Source organism: Diabrotica virgifera, chromosome 9 (assembly GCF_917563875.1).
Source record: "Diabrotica virgifera virgifera chromosome 9, PGI_DIABVI_V3a".
In the NCBI taxonomy this organism is placed as follows: domain Eukaryota; kingdom Metazoa; phylum Arthropoda; class Insecta; order Coleoptera; family Chrysomelidae; genus Diabrotica; species Diabrotica virgifera.
Window position 1 is genome coordinate 110167593 of NC_065451.1, and position 15597 is coordinate 110183189.

Here is a 15597-nt window from a genome sequence, read left to right on the forward strand (position 1 = left end):
TTTATAAATAATAGTCTCCCGTTTTATACCGCTGATGCAGCTTTGGGATTATAGCAGGGTAGTCTGCTATACCTAGGGCCTACGGTATACAAGGAAGGTAACAGGGCCAGTGCTACGCTTCAACCGCCTATTATTAACCCTGGTTTTACCCAAGGTACTCATTTTATTCAGGCTGAGTAGACCTGGGGCCTACAGACATTTTAAAAATGTCTAGTTGTTCTTGCCGGCGCTAGGATTTCAACCCCGGCCTACCAGCACGCGAGCCTAGCATACTACCGCCTGAGCTACGCCGGCCCTATGTCAACTTTATGTCAACTTTATAAGGATTAAAAAGGCTTGAGATTGGGCAAATCCTGGCTTTTCAACCTTTGTTTACAAAGTGATCATAACAATATGACAGCAGATTCATAAAGCATACACATAAGATCGTCCCCCGCGTAGACAGAGTGTACCATGCAAGGATGGATCCAGGGTGGAGGCCATGGGAACCATCGCCCCCTCGAGAATTTAAAAAAATTTGCTGATTTTTCGTTATTAGACAAATAAGAATACTAGTTTTGAATATCTTTATGGCACCCAAAAAGTGTGTGAAAAGTGCTTTAAAACTCACCATTTTAACCCTAATTTTTAAAAATGTTTCCTACAGACCACCCCCCAAAAAAGTTCATGCTCCCCCTCCCCGAAAATCGGTCCTGAATATGATTTAGGTCCAAAGGTCAGTTACTCCTATGTAGGTCACGTGGTACACTCTGACGGTGCAGGCGACGATCTTTATGTGTAGATCCTATACTTTATGTGTGATTTACAAAAACAAGAGATTATTTAAAATTTTACTATTACTTTTGTGCTAATGAATCAATATACATATTAATAGAAGTTTGCAATAAATACTCTGTAGTACATAAATATGGTTGAAATATAGAAAAATACGAAGAAATTTTAAGGCTGACAGCCGAAGTGCGACGTCGCGACTGTCATATTGTTATTTGTAAACAAAGGTTGAAAAGCCAGGATTTCTATGAAATATAGTTTTTTAGTGATATTCACCAAGCAAAGATTAGGAACTTTTGTGAACCATTGTATTTTGTAAGTATATATGTATAATAAAAATTTAATGTGGTTTGCCCCGGATTGTAAACACTATAGTGAAAGAGATATGTATGTAGATTGTTTGTGTTTTCAAAGGATCTGGTTGAAAAGAAGAGGTGTATTTCATTACTAAAGAGAAAAATATAGTGAAGAAAAAGAACTGAATTTATTGCCCGTGGGGACGGCTTACAAAATTATGCCACCAAGAGAAGCACTGTCTCCATGTCAACCCTCCCAGGGTATAGGAGTTGAGCGAGCGGAGTTTTAAAAGCAGTCCGGTGTCCAATCCAACGATCAGTGTCGGATCCAGCAGGAGCCAGCATCGTCAAGAGGGGGGTTCGATTGGCTAAATTTCTATGAAAAATAAATAAATAAATGCCTGTTTTTATAATCTTTATAAATATATAACTTGGTATGAGAGGGGGGCCGATCGCCCCCATTGCCCTCCCTTGGAGCCGCCACTACCAACGACACAGTCGTTGTTGTATTCTTTGGTGTCAGTATTGGCCAAAGATTTGACCCCTTGCCCGATTTAGTCGATAGATTTTTTTAGTCGGCTCCTATTGTTTTTGAAAATGGGCACAAATTTATCTGAAATTTGGGGTACAATTAGTACAATATATAAAAAAGAAAAATGTAAATTGCTTTAAAAAAAGTAAAGATAATAACAATAAAATGATATGTAGCATGCAACGCTGCATTGTTTCATGTTGAGCTCAAGATTTTAGGATCTACATATTTTTGTCCAATTATTCAGATTTCGTTTGCTGTCAACAACATATCTATTAGCTCTAGAAAAGATTCATTATATCAACCTTGACTTCAAGTAATAAGAGCTTCTTTAGAACAACGATATAATAGCATTGGACATGGCCTACTTACTATTAGATGGGTAACAAATAGATAAAAAACTTAACCAGGCACATTATTCTACACTTCAACTCTTAACACTACAAAAACTTTAATTAAACAATAATAAGTGACTGAATACGCACAATGTAAACCTCAATATCACATTTATATTGTGGGTGCAATGAAGGAGAAAGTCGGTTCTTAGGCAATGAATATTACATTAATTAATGATGGCTAAGAAATTCTTAATGGATATTTTACCAAAACGGAAAATTTTAGAGTCGGTCCGCCTAAAATTTTAAAAAGGATATATTAGTCGAGGAAATGAAGCTGAAAAAATGGCAAAACCTCGCAATTTTTTTGTCCAGCATCGATTTGTACAAGAATTTGGGATTAGGCTCATTACACCCTCTAGTTCATTTTCTATATTGAGCCGTTATACGCTTTTGGTTTTTTAAGGGTGAAAACTACCCCTAATTGTAAAAAATTATAAAATAACATTTTAAACTTTAATATTGTCAACATTTGGTTCTTATTAGTTACATAATGATTGTTTTATGCTGTAAAATATGCTATCATAATATTTCAACCCTTAAAACCAACCTTGTTAGAGCTATATATAAACAATTTACTTATCATAAAAGAATAATTTCGGCTTGCATCGATTTACATAAAAATTTGGGATTAGCATCATCTCACCCTGTACTTCATATTCTATATCATGCTTAAAGGCGTTGATTATTTTTAGGGGTGTAAACTACCCCTTATTGTCAAAAATATATAAAAACACTGTAAACTATAATATGGGTAAAATTTGGTTTTGATTGGTTAAATAATGATTGTTTTATACTTTAGGATATAATATCATAATATTTAAACCCTTAAAAACCACCCTTAATAACATTACAGTTTTTTTAAGTAGATATTTTAATAGATCTATACAGAAAAAAAAGTAGAATTAAAGAATTACAAAAACATTTATTTACACAAAATAACGAATTTACAAATATGTACAAATACAAATACAAATAGTTTTTTAGTCATCTTCCAGTATACGAACCGGTTCTGTGGTATTATACATACATTGAAAATTATCCATAAGCGGACTATCCGAACTTTCCGAAAAAAAAAATTCGTTTTATAAACATAGCTCCTTCATTTTTGGCGATAAAAAGTTTTTTCAAAAATGAATTTGTAGGATTTTTGAAGACTTATAAGACTGTGTAAACTAAATTCCGTAAGATCCCTTAGTTTTTAATTAGGGTGGGTTTAAAGTGCTCGAATAAGGGGGTGTTTGCTCGTAAATAGAGGTTTTAAACAGCTATATCTCGCTAACTGTTCCCTGTAATGAAAATCTATGTACAAAGGAATTTTAGTTATTAAAAAAGCTACAATTTAGTAGTTTATCAATTTTTTTGTATCTCCAGTATTTTCGAAGATATTTTGAAGTAAACGGTGAAAAATGGAAAATTCCAAAAAATTAATTTTTATTTAAACTCCAGTTTTTCTAAAATTAAGCCTTTTAAATAGGTCAAACTTCTTAAGTGTATTGATAATACAAACATAAAAGGAATTACAAAAAGGTGAAGACCAATTTTTAATTAGGAGGGTAGTTAGGGGGTTGTTTTCACTGATTTTTTCATAGAGAAAAGCAGGTACCGACATTTTTTTGATCATAAGTCGCTTAATTTTCAGACTAGAAACTTTTTATTATTATTTTTTGAAAGGCCTAGCTGTATACTTAAAAAGGTTATTTAAGTTTTCCTCAAAAAATGCAAAGTTTTTCCGTTATTTTACTTTGAATATTTAAAATTATGCATTTGACAAAAAAGCTAACTTTTAACATGCCGTATCTCGGTTTGTATTGGTCTTAAAGATATTACAGAAAAATAATTTAGTTTGTGTCACTAAAAGATACAATTTTGACATGTGCAGTTTTTTTATTAAATGCATATTATTCGAGGTATTCTCAAAAAACCCTCTAAAAAGTCGATTTTTTCATCGAAAAACTGTTACTTTCAAGCGCGAATAACTCGAAAAATATTAGTTTTACGAAAAAATTGTAAAAAACATTTTTTTCTTAGAATTACTTTTTACATCGATTTACATGGTTAGAATGTAATAAAAAATTCCCGCCCCCGAGATGGGGTGGCAACCACCCCCAAGGTTTTAGCGTACAGCGGCATGATATAGAAAATCATCCTTGGACTATTCCCTACCTACTGTGAAAATTTCAAGTAAATTCATGCTGGACGAACAAATTGCGAGCCAAAATGCTTCATTTCCTTGACTATATGGTTTGTTTTTAAAGTATAATGTCAAAAAATAGCCCAGTCGGGATAGCATTTGACCTTGCATTACGAGCTGCCCCAAATTTTATTTTTCCAATCTTTAGAGGGTGGGGGGGGGGTGTCAATAGTATAAATTTAAAATCTCGACTGAATTTCACCGTTGCGTTAGCCGCCATCTTGATTTTAATCGAGAACCGTTTTTGCTCAATATCTCCACCATTTTCAACTTTTTGATAAAAACTATACAAACTAAAATTGTTGAAAATGTGATTTTCTATAATTTTGTTTATTATAATTTTTTTCGTGCGGTCGATATTTTCTAAGTTATGGGGGGGGGGGGGAATAGTGACAGTAGAGCATAATTATTGAATTATCTCGTTTATTATACAAAACTGAAGAGAATTTTGTACAATTTTGATCTCTTTAATTTTTTTGATAAAATCAATATTTATGGTAGTACGTACCTATGCGGTAAAGGTGCGAGCGTAAGACCCGATTGATTTTATAGCAATTGTTGTGTTCAATATCTCCGCCATTTTGAACTTTTCGACAAAAAGTGTAAGGACTGAAATTGTTGCACTTACGATTTACTACAATTTTTCGGGAGAACCAGTGACGTGTCTACGAGGAGGAGGGGATGGGGAAATACCCTCCAACAGGGTACAAAATTAAAAAAAAATTGTTGAAATATTAAAATAAATTAGCTGACATGAAACTTAAAATATCGACAGACAAAATTAAACCAATAAAACCTACTAGTTAATAAAATTAAGTGAACGTAATGCATGTAAGTTATTATTTATGTCTTTTATGTACTTAGTTTGGTTGGTGTTTCATTGGAAGTTTCAAAAATTGTATAAAATATAATTCTCTTTATTTTTGTTTATGTACAATTACAATTATGTCGTAAAGTTAATAATAAATGAGACAATTAAATAATTATGCCTCTCCCCTCCGCTTCCACTATTTTCCCCCTTAACTCGGAGAATATTGATCGCATAAAAAAATTGCGCATAAGAAATTGTGGGAAATTAAATTTCCACCAATTTTAGTTTCTACCGTTTTTGTCGAAAAGTTGAAAATGGCGGAGATATTAAGCAACAACGGTTCTTCTTTAAAATCAATATGGCGGCTAATGCAACTGCGGAATTCAGTCGAGATTTTAAATGTACACTAATATTGATCTCCCGTAAGGGATAGAATTATAAAATTTGGTGCAGCTCGGAAACAAGATTCAATTCAATAAATATACTCCCCCCCTTCCCCATACTTTTTACTGTTTTCCCACTTAACTCGGGAAATATCAACCGCATGAAAAAAATTGTCAAAAAGAAATTGTAAGAAATCATATTTGCAACAATGTTAGTTGAAAATGGCATAGATATTGAACAAAAACAATTGCCGTAAAATCAATCGGGTCTTACCCTCGCGTCATTACCGTATACAAACTACGTTAAATATTAATTTTAGCACAAAAATGAAAGAAATCAAAATGGTGTAGAATTTAATTCTCTCCATTTTTGTATAGGAACATTATTGTCGTAAAACTAATAATAAATGAGATAATTCAATAATTATGCTCTGTCACTATTTTCTGCCATAACTCGAAAAATATCGACCGCACGAAAAAATTTTAATAATAGAAATTATAGAAAATCACATTTTCAACAAATTTGGTTGTTATACTTTTTGCCGAAAAGTTGAAAATGGCGGAGATATTGAGCAAAAACGGTTCTCGTTTAAAATCAAGATGGCGGCTAACGCAACGGCGGAATTCAGTCAAGATTTTAAACTTACACTACTATCGACCCCCCTAAAGATTAGAAAAATAAAATTTGGGGCAGCTCCTTATGCACGGTTACGCCTGTTATTCGTCTAACCCTACTGGACTTGGACTAAAAACGAAATATTGAAGAATATCATAAACCTAAAACGAAACGAGCTAATTCCGTTTCTTTTTAGTACATACCTGTTCTTTGTTTTAAAAAGCCGTTAGCACAAAAATAAATAGTCCCTAATACACCGTCCTTTTTTTTTTAAAACGCTTACAAAAGTCTTAAAAATGGTTGTAACTGCTTCGTTTGAGCGAGTTTACCACTTTCTGAAAATTTTCAGAGTACCTACACTACAGGTTGGACGCGTTTCCTTCCGCACGCACAACTCCTAAACCTGTGCTGTAGCTCTAGCGCGGTTATGTTTTGTTATTGCAAAACTAAAACTATAATCTTATCTTTAATTTTAATCAAAAGATTATACGTTAAAACAAAATAAATTGTTTTTATCGGACAAAAAAGAGGAAGCAATCGTTGAGTCCGACACCCGCAAGGTGTCACTCTTTCGCGGTAAAGATTTGTTAATACAAAACTCTCAATTTTCAATTGAAAGTACATACTTAATTAATTACAAAAGATTATCGATCTCTTGTCGACAAATTTACAGCCTCGTTTCTTTTGTCCGACAACGTAAATATGTCAATTATGGCAGGTTATGTTTTGCGATTATAAAACTTCGGACACGAATCACAAGTGATAGGTAGATTGGAGGGTCTTTTATCCGCTGTGAGCTCGTACGTAGAGGGGATATTTATAAATTCGCGAGCGCCAGTAGTGGCAAGTCTGTAAACGTTTACCGGAAATTTTACATAAATGTCAAAGTGATTAATTTAAAATTAAAATTAAAAACATTAATTATAAAAAATTTTAGTTGGTCAAAGCTGTGGTATATATTTTTACCTTAAATATACTTACGTTTTAAATACTGAATTTACGTTTTTTTAATGTTCCGTAATATGTAATATCTATTAATCTTAGCGCCATCTACACGATAATTGTGAAAGTATCCGAAGTAAGAAATTAATATTTCATGAATAGAACGTCAAAATGATTAGCAAAATCTTAAAAAAATCTATTACAATTTAATTACTTTTTAGCGTTGTAAATATTAAGCGATAACAATTAAATAATAAATTTAAAAATTACCGGTGAAAGTTAAATTAGTAATCCGCCAGGAGCGACACCAGCGAAGCTCAGAGCGTATAGCAATGGAGGTAAAAATTGGGTATCAAATAGCCAATAGTTATTTAAATAAAAATAAAAAAGCCTCGGTTTAGAGTACAAAATGACCACGTTTAGTATTCTGAGACGCATTGTTGGAGTGCTCCTCCTAGCGGCGCCGCTTGGTACTATCGTATCTCGGTTAACAGAATCCTGACTCGTGGTCGAAATTTTTATTTATTTTGTCATTCCCCGTTAGAGGACAGTCTAACCACACTCTGCTGCAGATATTTTAATATATGCAGTTCTTCTTCGTTTCGAGTTGATTCAATTCAGTCTACTTGCATAGCCTCTTTGATAAGGGGTAGAGACCCCGAAACACGGTGTCAGAGGATGGCAAGAGACTCGAATTGAATCAAAACGAAAACGATTATTTTCTTTTTAATAGTTATTTGTCAAAAAAGTTGACGTTTTTCAATTCTCTAGCTGCTTTTACGCAAATATCGACTTTTTTGACAAAAAACCATATGCAGACGTTTGAATCATTATTGTTTTCACCCAATTTTGAAAAAATGTGAAAACTTTGAATTATCCACGTCCGTCTGTCCGTCTGTCCGTGACCACAACTCCTCCGTCATTATACATACTAGGTAGAATAACAAATGAGGTGTCAAATGCAATCTTATAATCCAAGGATGGTACGAAAGGTCAGAAATTTGACCTTAACTGTCTGTCCGTCGGTCCGTCCGACCGCGAATATAACTCCTCCGTCATTATACCAGACTAGGTAGAATGACAAATGAGGTGTAAAATGAAAGTTTATAATCCAAGGATGGTACTAAAGGTGAGACAGTTGACTTAGGCTGTCTGTCCGTCGGTCCGTCGGTCCGTCCGACCGCGAATATAGCACGTCCGTCATTATACCAGGTATAATGACAAATGAAGTGTCAAATGAAAGCTTATATTTCAAGGATGGTACTAAAGGTGACAAATTTGACCCAGGCTGTCTGTCCGTCCGACCGCGAATATAACTCCTCCATCATTATACCAGGTATAAAGACAAATGAGGTGTCAAATGAAAGCTTATAATCTAAGGATGGTACTAAAGGTGATAAATTTGACCTAGGCTGTCTGTCCGTCCGACCGAGAATATAACTCCTCCCTCATTATACCAGGTATAAAGACAAATGAGGTGTCAAAGGAAAGCTTATAATCTAAGGATGGTACTAAAGGTGATAAATTTGACCTAGTCTATCTGTCCGTCCGACCGCGAATATAACTCCTCCGTCACTATACCAGGTAGAGTGACAAATGAGGCGTCGAATGAAAGCTTATAATCTAAGGATGAGACTAGAGGTGAGAAATTTGACCTAGGACTTCCGGTTTTAGAAATAAGACCAGAAGTACTGTTTTAAAGTCACCGGAATAGTACAAGTGATATATTATTCGACGCAAGACGAGAACAAATATATACTTCCGGTTTCATGACTGTCTGTCCGTCCGCGAATACAACTCCTCCGTTATTAATACGAGTACAGATAGAATGAAAAAAATGAGGTGTCGAATGAAAGCTTATAACCCAAGGATGGTATTAAAGATGAGAAAATTGACATCGGACAAGCGATATATCATTCGACGTGCCTTAGCAAGATGAGAACAAATGTAAAATTTTGGTTTTTATGTCATTTCCGGTTAAAAAGTTCTAACGAGAAGTGCCATTATAGTCTCAGAAATAGTACATGTAACACATCAATCGAAGCGTATTGAAAGTTTTAATCTTTAGTTACGGGTTTGAAGTCATTTCTTTTTAAACAATGTCACTCAAAGTTTAGTAACAATGATTCAAAATTACTAAAGTCGTATATCAATCGATGCAAAGTTACACGAAGAGTTCAAATATCGACTTCCAGTTCTACTTTCTATTACTTTGGGTGAAAACCTAGGACTTACGAAATCCAATTACTTGTTAATTTAATGCCAAACTACAATTTTATATTTATTTAATTTATTTATCAAAATTAACTTAAACCCAAACAGTATTAGTAATAATTGTATAGGTATTTTTGCCTCTTAGTATTTTGTTGATAAGCCAGTTTTTATCGAGATGCGGCTTCTTTTTTAATATGTTTACATAAAAATTTTAAGTGAGTTTTGTTCCTTTAAACCCCCCAAATATGTGTGTACGTTCTAAATAAACTATTATTGTGGTACCATTAGTTAAATACAGTATTTTTAAAACTTTTTTGCCTCTTAGTCTTTTTTTAATAAGTCACCTTTTATCGAGATGTGGCTTATTTTTCAAAATATACCTAAAAATGTAAATTATAAATAAATTTTCAGATTATTAACAGGTCGCTACAATCGTACTTAACCATATACAAATATGTGGTGGATTCGACAAATATTCAAAATATCTCGATAAACACTGGCTTATCGAAAAAGTACTAAGAGGCAAAAAAGTTTTAAAAATAGTGTGTTTAACTAATGGTGCCACAATAATAATTTAATTGGAACGTACTCAAAAGTTTGGGTGGGTTTAAGGGAACAAAACCCCCATAAAATTTTTATGGTGTGCACAAATTTAACTTTAATTTTTTTTTAAGATGTTGCTACCATAAGAGTGTGACATGTCCATTTTCAATAAAAAATCTCTAAGAGTCTAGGAGTAAAAAAAATCGATTTTCATTTTGTAACTTCAAAGGGCTGTAACTTTTTTTTTGTGCACTGTTGTATATTGGTAAGTAAGGTTCAATCAACCTAGTTTTAACCCCAGAATATGTGGTATAATTTATGACCAATCTTTTCGGGACACCCTGTATAGTGTCGCGTGTAGGGGGCTTGTGCGCCACTGGCGAGAACTGCCGTTCTCTGGTAACTAGTGACGTCATCAATTTGGGCGTGATGACGTAATCGATGATTTTTTTAAATGAGAATAGGAGTCGTGTGCTAGCGCATTTGAAAGGGTGTTTAATTCTCTATTCAGTAATATAAATATTAACATAATTATTTATACAGGGTGTCCAAAAAATTGTTTTGATTAAATGACATAATTGACACAAAAAGCTTACACTCTTACTAATTGACACACTCTCTAAAATTGCCCATTCTCGCGAAAATTAATTTATTCCAACCTAAACGTCCTCACTATGAACTATCATGCTTAGGATCATTAGATGGTTTATATGATTTCAACATTAAAACACATGGTAAACCCAAGGAAAATACTAAAGACCCAAGCCCAAGATCTTAAGAAAGGTCATACTTTAATAATAACACAGACAGCTGGCTATGAAATTAAGAAAAAGAAAATAAAATGCCTGAAATTAAATAACCTATCATGATAATTTGTTATGGAATTATTACCATTATTAAAACATGCGATCAATTATAGGTATTTATTTATGTTCACAAATACTATAATAATAATTATTACATTTATTCCAATTATAAGCATTACACCAGAAATATACAACTTTATCTTATCGCTTGCAGTTTCTAGTTACAAAAATAATATTTATGTCTTTGTTATATTTTTATACAATATTAAGTTCGACGTAGTATATGCGTATATAAATTCGATTCAATGCAAAACTATACAAAGAGGCAATACTACAAATAGAGTAGAAGTGTTCACCGTCAGTAAACAAAGCCACCGGCGATAAACAAAAAAAAAACAGTAAAAGATGGTTTTGCTTGTTTACGATTCAGAGGGATGCACAATCGCTGGACAGCTGTTTCCCATTTGAGGCTTCCTCAACAACGCTAGCATGCACACCTCTTAGAGCCTCTGGTGATTGAAACCTCTCCAAGATTTCATTGTTGTGAGTTTGATGCAGTACCCCAAAGTTGGACTCCGTAACTCCATATTGGTTTCAGGATTGCTTTGTAGACAAGTACTTTATTTTTAATTAAAAATGATGATTTGTGACCAATCAGCCAGTATACATAGATTGTGTAATTTGAGATCAAGTTGTTTACCTTTCATAAAAATGTGTGTATCCAGTTTAATTTTTGATCTAGGTGCATTCCAAAGTATTTGACTGTTGCTTGCTGTCTTATAATTAACTATTTAGATGGGAAATAAGCCACAATTAAATTGAAAAAATAGTTTTATTAACGTTTCGACGCCCAAATCGGGTGTCGTTGTCAAAATACAAAATACTACTAGATTAAACAAAAATGTTGTTGCTTAGTAAAAAATTCTTCTAATAATTTATTTAATCTGACTCATTTATATCACCAATTCAGACATATTATACATTTTAAAGTAGAAGACTTTAAAATGATATTGCCAATATTTATGAGTTACGTTCCTGGGACGACTTTACTGAAATATAGTTCATTCGATTACATGAAATCAACCCCAACCCAAGAATATCCCTCCCAAAAATATCATAGCATGTGATCTATCTTTAAAAAGACAACCAAATGCAACGGTGACAGTAAAATTCTCGCGTTAGAGATTCCATAGTAAATCGCGAGGGAAAACCAGGAAAAACCTCGTGATACTATCCCGACATCGTAAGTATTTGGTCTTACATTTAGTTTACTCTCAAAACTAATACCAAATTCTGACTTTAATATATATGGTGTTTAAATTATAAATAATATTAATAATAAATAGATATATAAGTAATACTAAAATATAAAATATGTACTAACTCGATATGTTATTGACTTCCTAATTTCTTTTTCTTTGATTTTTCTCTTTTTACTATCTGTTTCTTTCAGGACTATACTTGAAAATCTCCACTGAACTCTATGTTCGTTATCCCATGCGTGTTGACATATTTGAGATCTATCAAATTCTCTATTTTTAATATTAGACTGATGTTCACTTATTCTAACGTTTAATGGTCTTGATGTTTTACCTAAATAAAATTGTTCGCATTCACAAGGTATTTTATAAATGCAATTCTTTGTTCTTCCTTGTTCATTCTTAGGTTTAGTTTTAGATAGAATAGATCTCAGTGTGTTTGTTGTCTTGAATGTTGAATTTATTTCCTATTGTTTTAAGTTTCTCGGATAGTCTTTTTATATATGGTATTGATATTTTCCTCGTATTATTTCTTGTGAATGTTGTAGGATCCCGTTCTAAGTTGTTCTGTTCCATTCGATCCAATCTTGACAATTCCTTATTTATAAACGATAAAGGATAATCATTTTTTAATAAAACAGATGTTAACAATTGTTTTTCTTCTAAAAATGAATTTTCGTTAGAACAAGTAATTTTGGCTCTATCATATAAGGAATTAATGATTCCCTTTTTAACGTTGACGTTGTGATTTGATTTGTAATTGAGATATCTGTTGGTGTGTGTTGGTTTTCTATACACTTGAATTTCATATCCGGTATCCTTCTTTGAGACTAAAACATCGAGGAAAGGCAAGGTGTTATTATTTTCCTTTTCCATTGTAAATTTTATTGTCTCTTCTTGATCGTTTATAATATTTAGGATTGTTTCCAACAATTCTGATCTATGAGGCCATATTGAAAACACATCATCTACATATCTCCATCATACTGTGGGTTTTAAATTTTGTTTAGAAATGATATTAGTTTCGAAATACTCCATAAATATATTAGCCAATAATGGAGATAAAGAAGAGTCCATTGCTAGACCAAAATTTTATTTGTAAAATTCATTATTTAGTTGAAAGTAGGTATTATTAGTACATATTATAATAATGTCAATAACTCCATTATAGCTGATACATTTAGTTTTGTCCTAGTTGTTAATGTATTATCATTCTCTAATTTCGTTTTGATTATGTTTAAAGTTTTATCTAATGGCACATTTGTAAATAAACTGTTTATGTCAAAACTTACTAAAATATTATTTTGATTAAATTCAATAGTTGATAATTTGTTTAAGAAATGTTATGTATTTTTTATAAATGTGTCATTATTATTAGCAAATGGTTTTATAATGTTTAATAAAAATGTTTGATAGTTCACTACAAGGAGAATTGATGGTACTACAAATCGGTCTAAGTGGTATGTTCGCTTTATGAATTTTCGGCACTCCATAAAAATGTGGTGTCTTACTGTAATGAGGTGTCATTAGTTTTCTTTGATAGTATTCTATGTTAGATCATTTTTACATTTGAATAAAGTTCTACATATTTTGTTTTCCAGTGTCTTTGTTGGATCCTTCGTTAATTTGCTATAAGGTCCATTTGTAATTAGATCTGTAATTTTGTCCTCATATTGTACTTTATCCATTATTACAGTTGCATTTCCTTTATCCGCTGGTAGGATTGTTATGGAGTCATCATTTTTTAAAGTTTTTAAAGCTTTCATTTCCTCTTTGCAGATGTTCTGTACAATTTGATTAGACTTTTCCAATTCAAGTTTACATAGTACCCTATATTGTTCTTTTTCGTGAGTTGGTAGACACTGCGATATTTTCTCCACTGAGCTAATTATGTCTAATTTTGGAATAGATGGATGAGTAACAGCATAGTTTAAACCTTTACAATACCAAATTTTCCGTTGCATTTAAATGTCTATTTGATAGATTGACAACTGTCGCTAATATGTCATTATTTCTATTTAGGTTATCAAAAGTATGTAAACTATTTTGTTCTAAAATAATATTAAATTTATTTAAATGTATATTTCTTTGTTTCTGATATGAATTTTCATAAATTATGTGTAAACTAAAAATAATTCAATCAAAATCAGAATTTGATATCATTCCGAAAAGTAAATCTTCAATACTTACGATGTGGAGTACCGAAAAAGTTAATGAGCTGTAAACACGTAGTGTCTCGGCGCTTGATATTTTGTCTATTACCAGTGAAACTACCAGTTTTTAATTATAGTTAAAGTGATCAAAGTAACTTTAAACTGTAAGTTTTATACTACATACATTATTTAATCGTATATTTGCGTATTTAAACCAGTTTTGTTAGTTTATATTCCTGTATACTACACCAGTTATTGTAAACAGACACAGGTTTATGGATTATAAACAATTTATCAGTTTTGTTTTTTGCGGGAAACGAAAGTAATTAGTTTCGGTAGTACCGTAAATAAATTAGAAATATGTCATCAGATGTTACTATACAGGATGTCCCAGCGAATAAATCTTATTCTACCGCAGCTTCACAGCAAAATTTCTTCCCAGGAAAAGAAAACGCAATACTTTTTAGCGCTATTAATAATACACCACTGCAAGATTATCTTATTTCTTTAGGTAATTTAATAAATCCCAAAAATATCTTATTCTCGTCTCGCCTATCTAATAATCGAATATGCATGTATTTAAGTAGCAAGCAAGCTGTTGAGGATTTTATGACAAACTATGGTTCTATACAGGTAAATGGAGAAACAGTCAGGGCCAGAAGGCTCATAACGCCTGCAGAAAGAATAGTGCTATCAAATGTTTGTCCAAGTATCCCACACGAAGTAATCATCCAAGAATTAAAACATCTCGGCCTAAACTTAGTTTCTCCAATCACTTTCCTAAAGATCAGTGCCTGTCTTCCAGAATATAGCCATATAAAAAGTTTTAGAAGGCAAGTGTTTATTAGTCCGCATAACACGACGATCCCAGATTCAATTCTTCTGAATTATGATAATACTAATTATAGAATATTCATTTCGCAGGATAGTATGACATGCTATATATGTAAACAAATAAATCACATTGCTAGTAACTGTCCAAGCAATAAAAATTCTTCTTCTCAGCCTTCAGGACCCTTAACTCCCCCTACTGTTCAATCTTCTGACTCTCCTACCAATGCTGGTAATCAAGTAGACCAAACTTCTAATAATGATCAAAATAAAAATACCGAAATATTTCCACAAGTATCCATACCAAACACCTCTAACTCTACATCAGTGGAAATTACACAGCCCGTTTCTGAAGCAACCCAAGATTTAAAAACTAACGAAAATACTCCACTGGAATCTTCTGCTACAGCCGAAAATATAGAGATAATTTCACAGACTTCACTAGCGATCACGAAAGAATCACCCTGTCCCTCCACCAAACGAACCATAGAGGAAACATTATCTCCACCTGTTGAAAATGTCGTTGATAATCAAACATTTCTTCTTCCTGCTCAGCCTCATAAAACAAAAACTCAAAACAATAAAAAACCTAAACGCTCATTACCTATCCCCGAATCACTTGAATCATATCTAAGTAAACAATCAACACCGTCCATTTTAAGCTATGACCAATTAATGATGCTTATTGAAAATATTCAAGGCAGCCAATCTCCTATTGAAATTGTTAAAGAATTCACATCTGATTTCCTTGGTCTCGTAAATTTGCTTACCGTCTCTTATCAATATATTCCAGACAGAGCCACAAAATATCGTTTTACAAGGCTAAAAATCCTACTGCTACGTTTTCTCGG

General features: G+C 32.6%; 2 protein-coding genes across 2 annotated transcripts in view; one reads left to right on the top strand and one right to left on the bottom strand.

The window, feature by feature from the left end:
* LOC126892368 (uncharacterized aarF domain-containing protein kinase 5) overlaps nt 1-6435 on the bottom strand; it is an 83378-nt gene extending 76943 nt beyond the window's left edge. Inside the window, exon 1 of the mRNA XM_050661891.1 lies at nt 6202-6435. The gene's annotated coding sequence lies outside the window, so the exon portion shown is untranslated. The remainder of the gene's footprint in view (nt 1-6201) is intronic.
* Nucleotides 1-15597, top strand: part of LOC126892370 (tumor protein p53-inducible nuclear protein 2) — a 412338-nt gene that overhangs the window by 1606 nt on the left and 395135 nt on the right. The gene's annotated exons all lie outside the window — the stretch shown is intronic.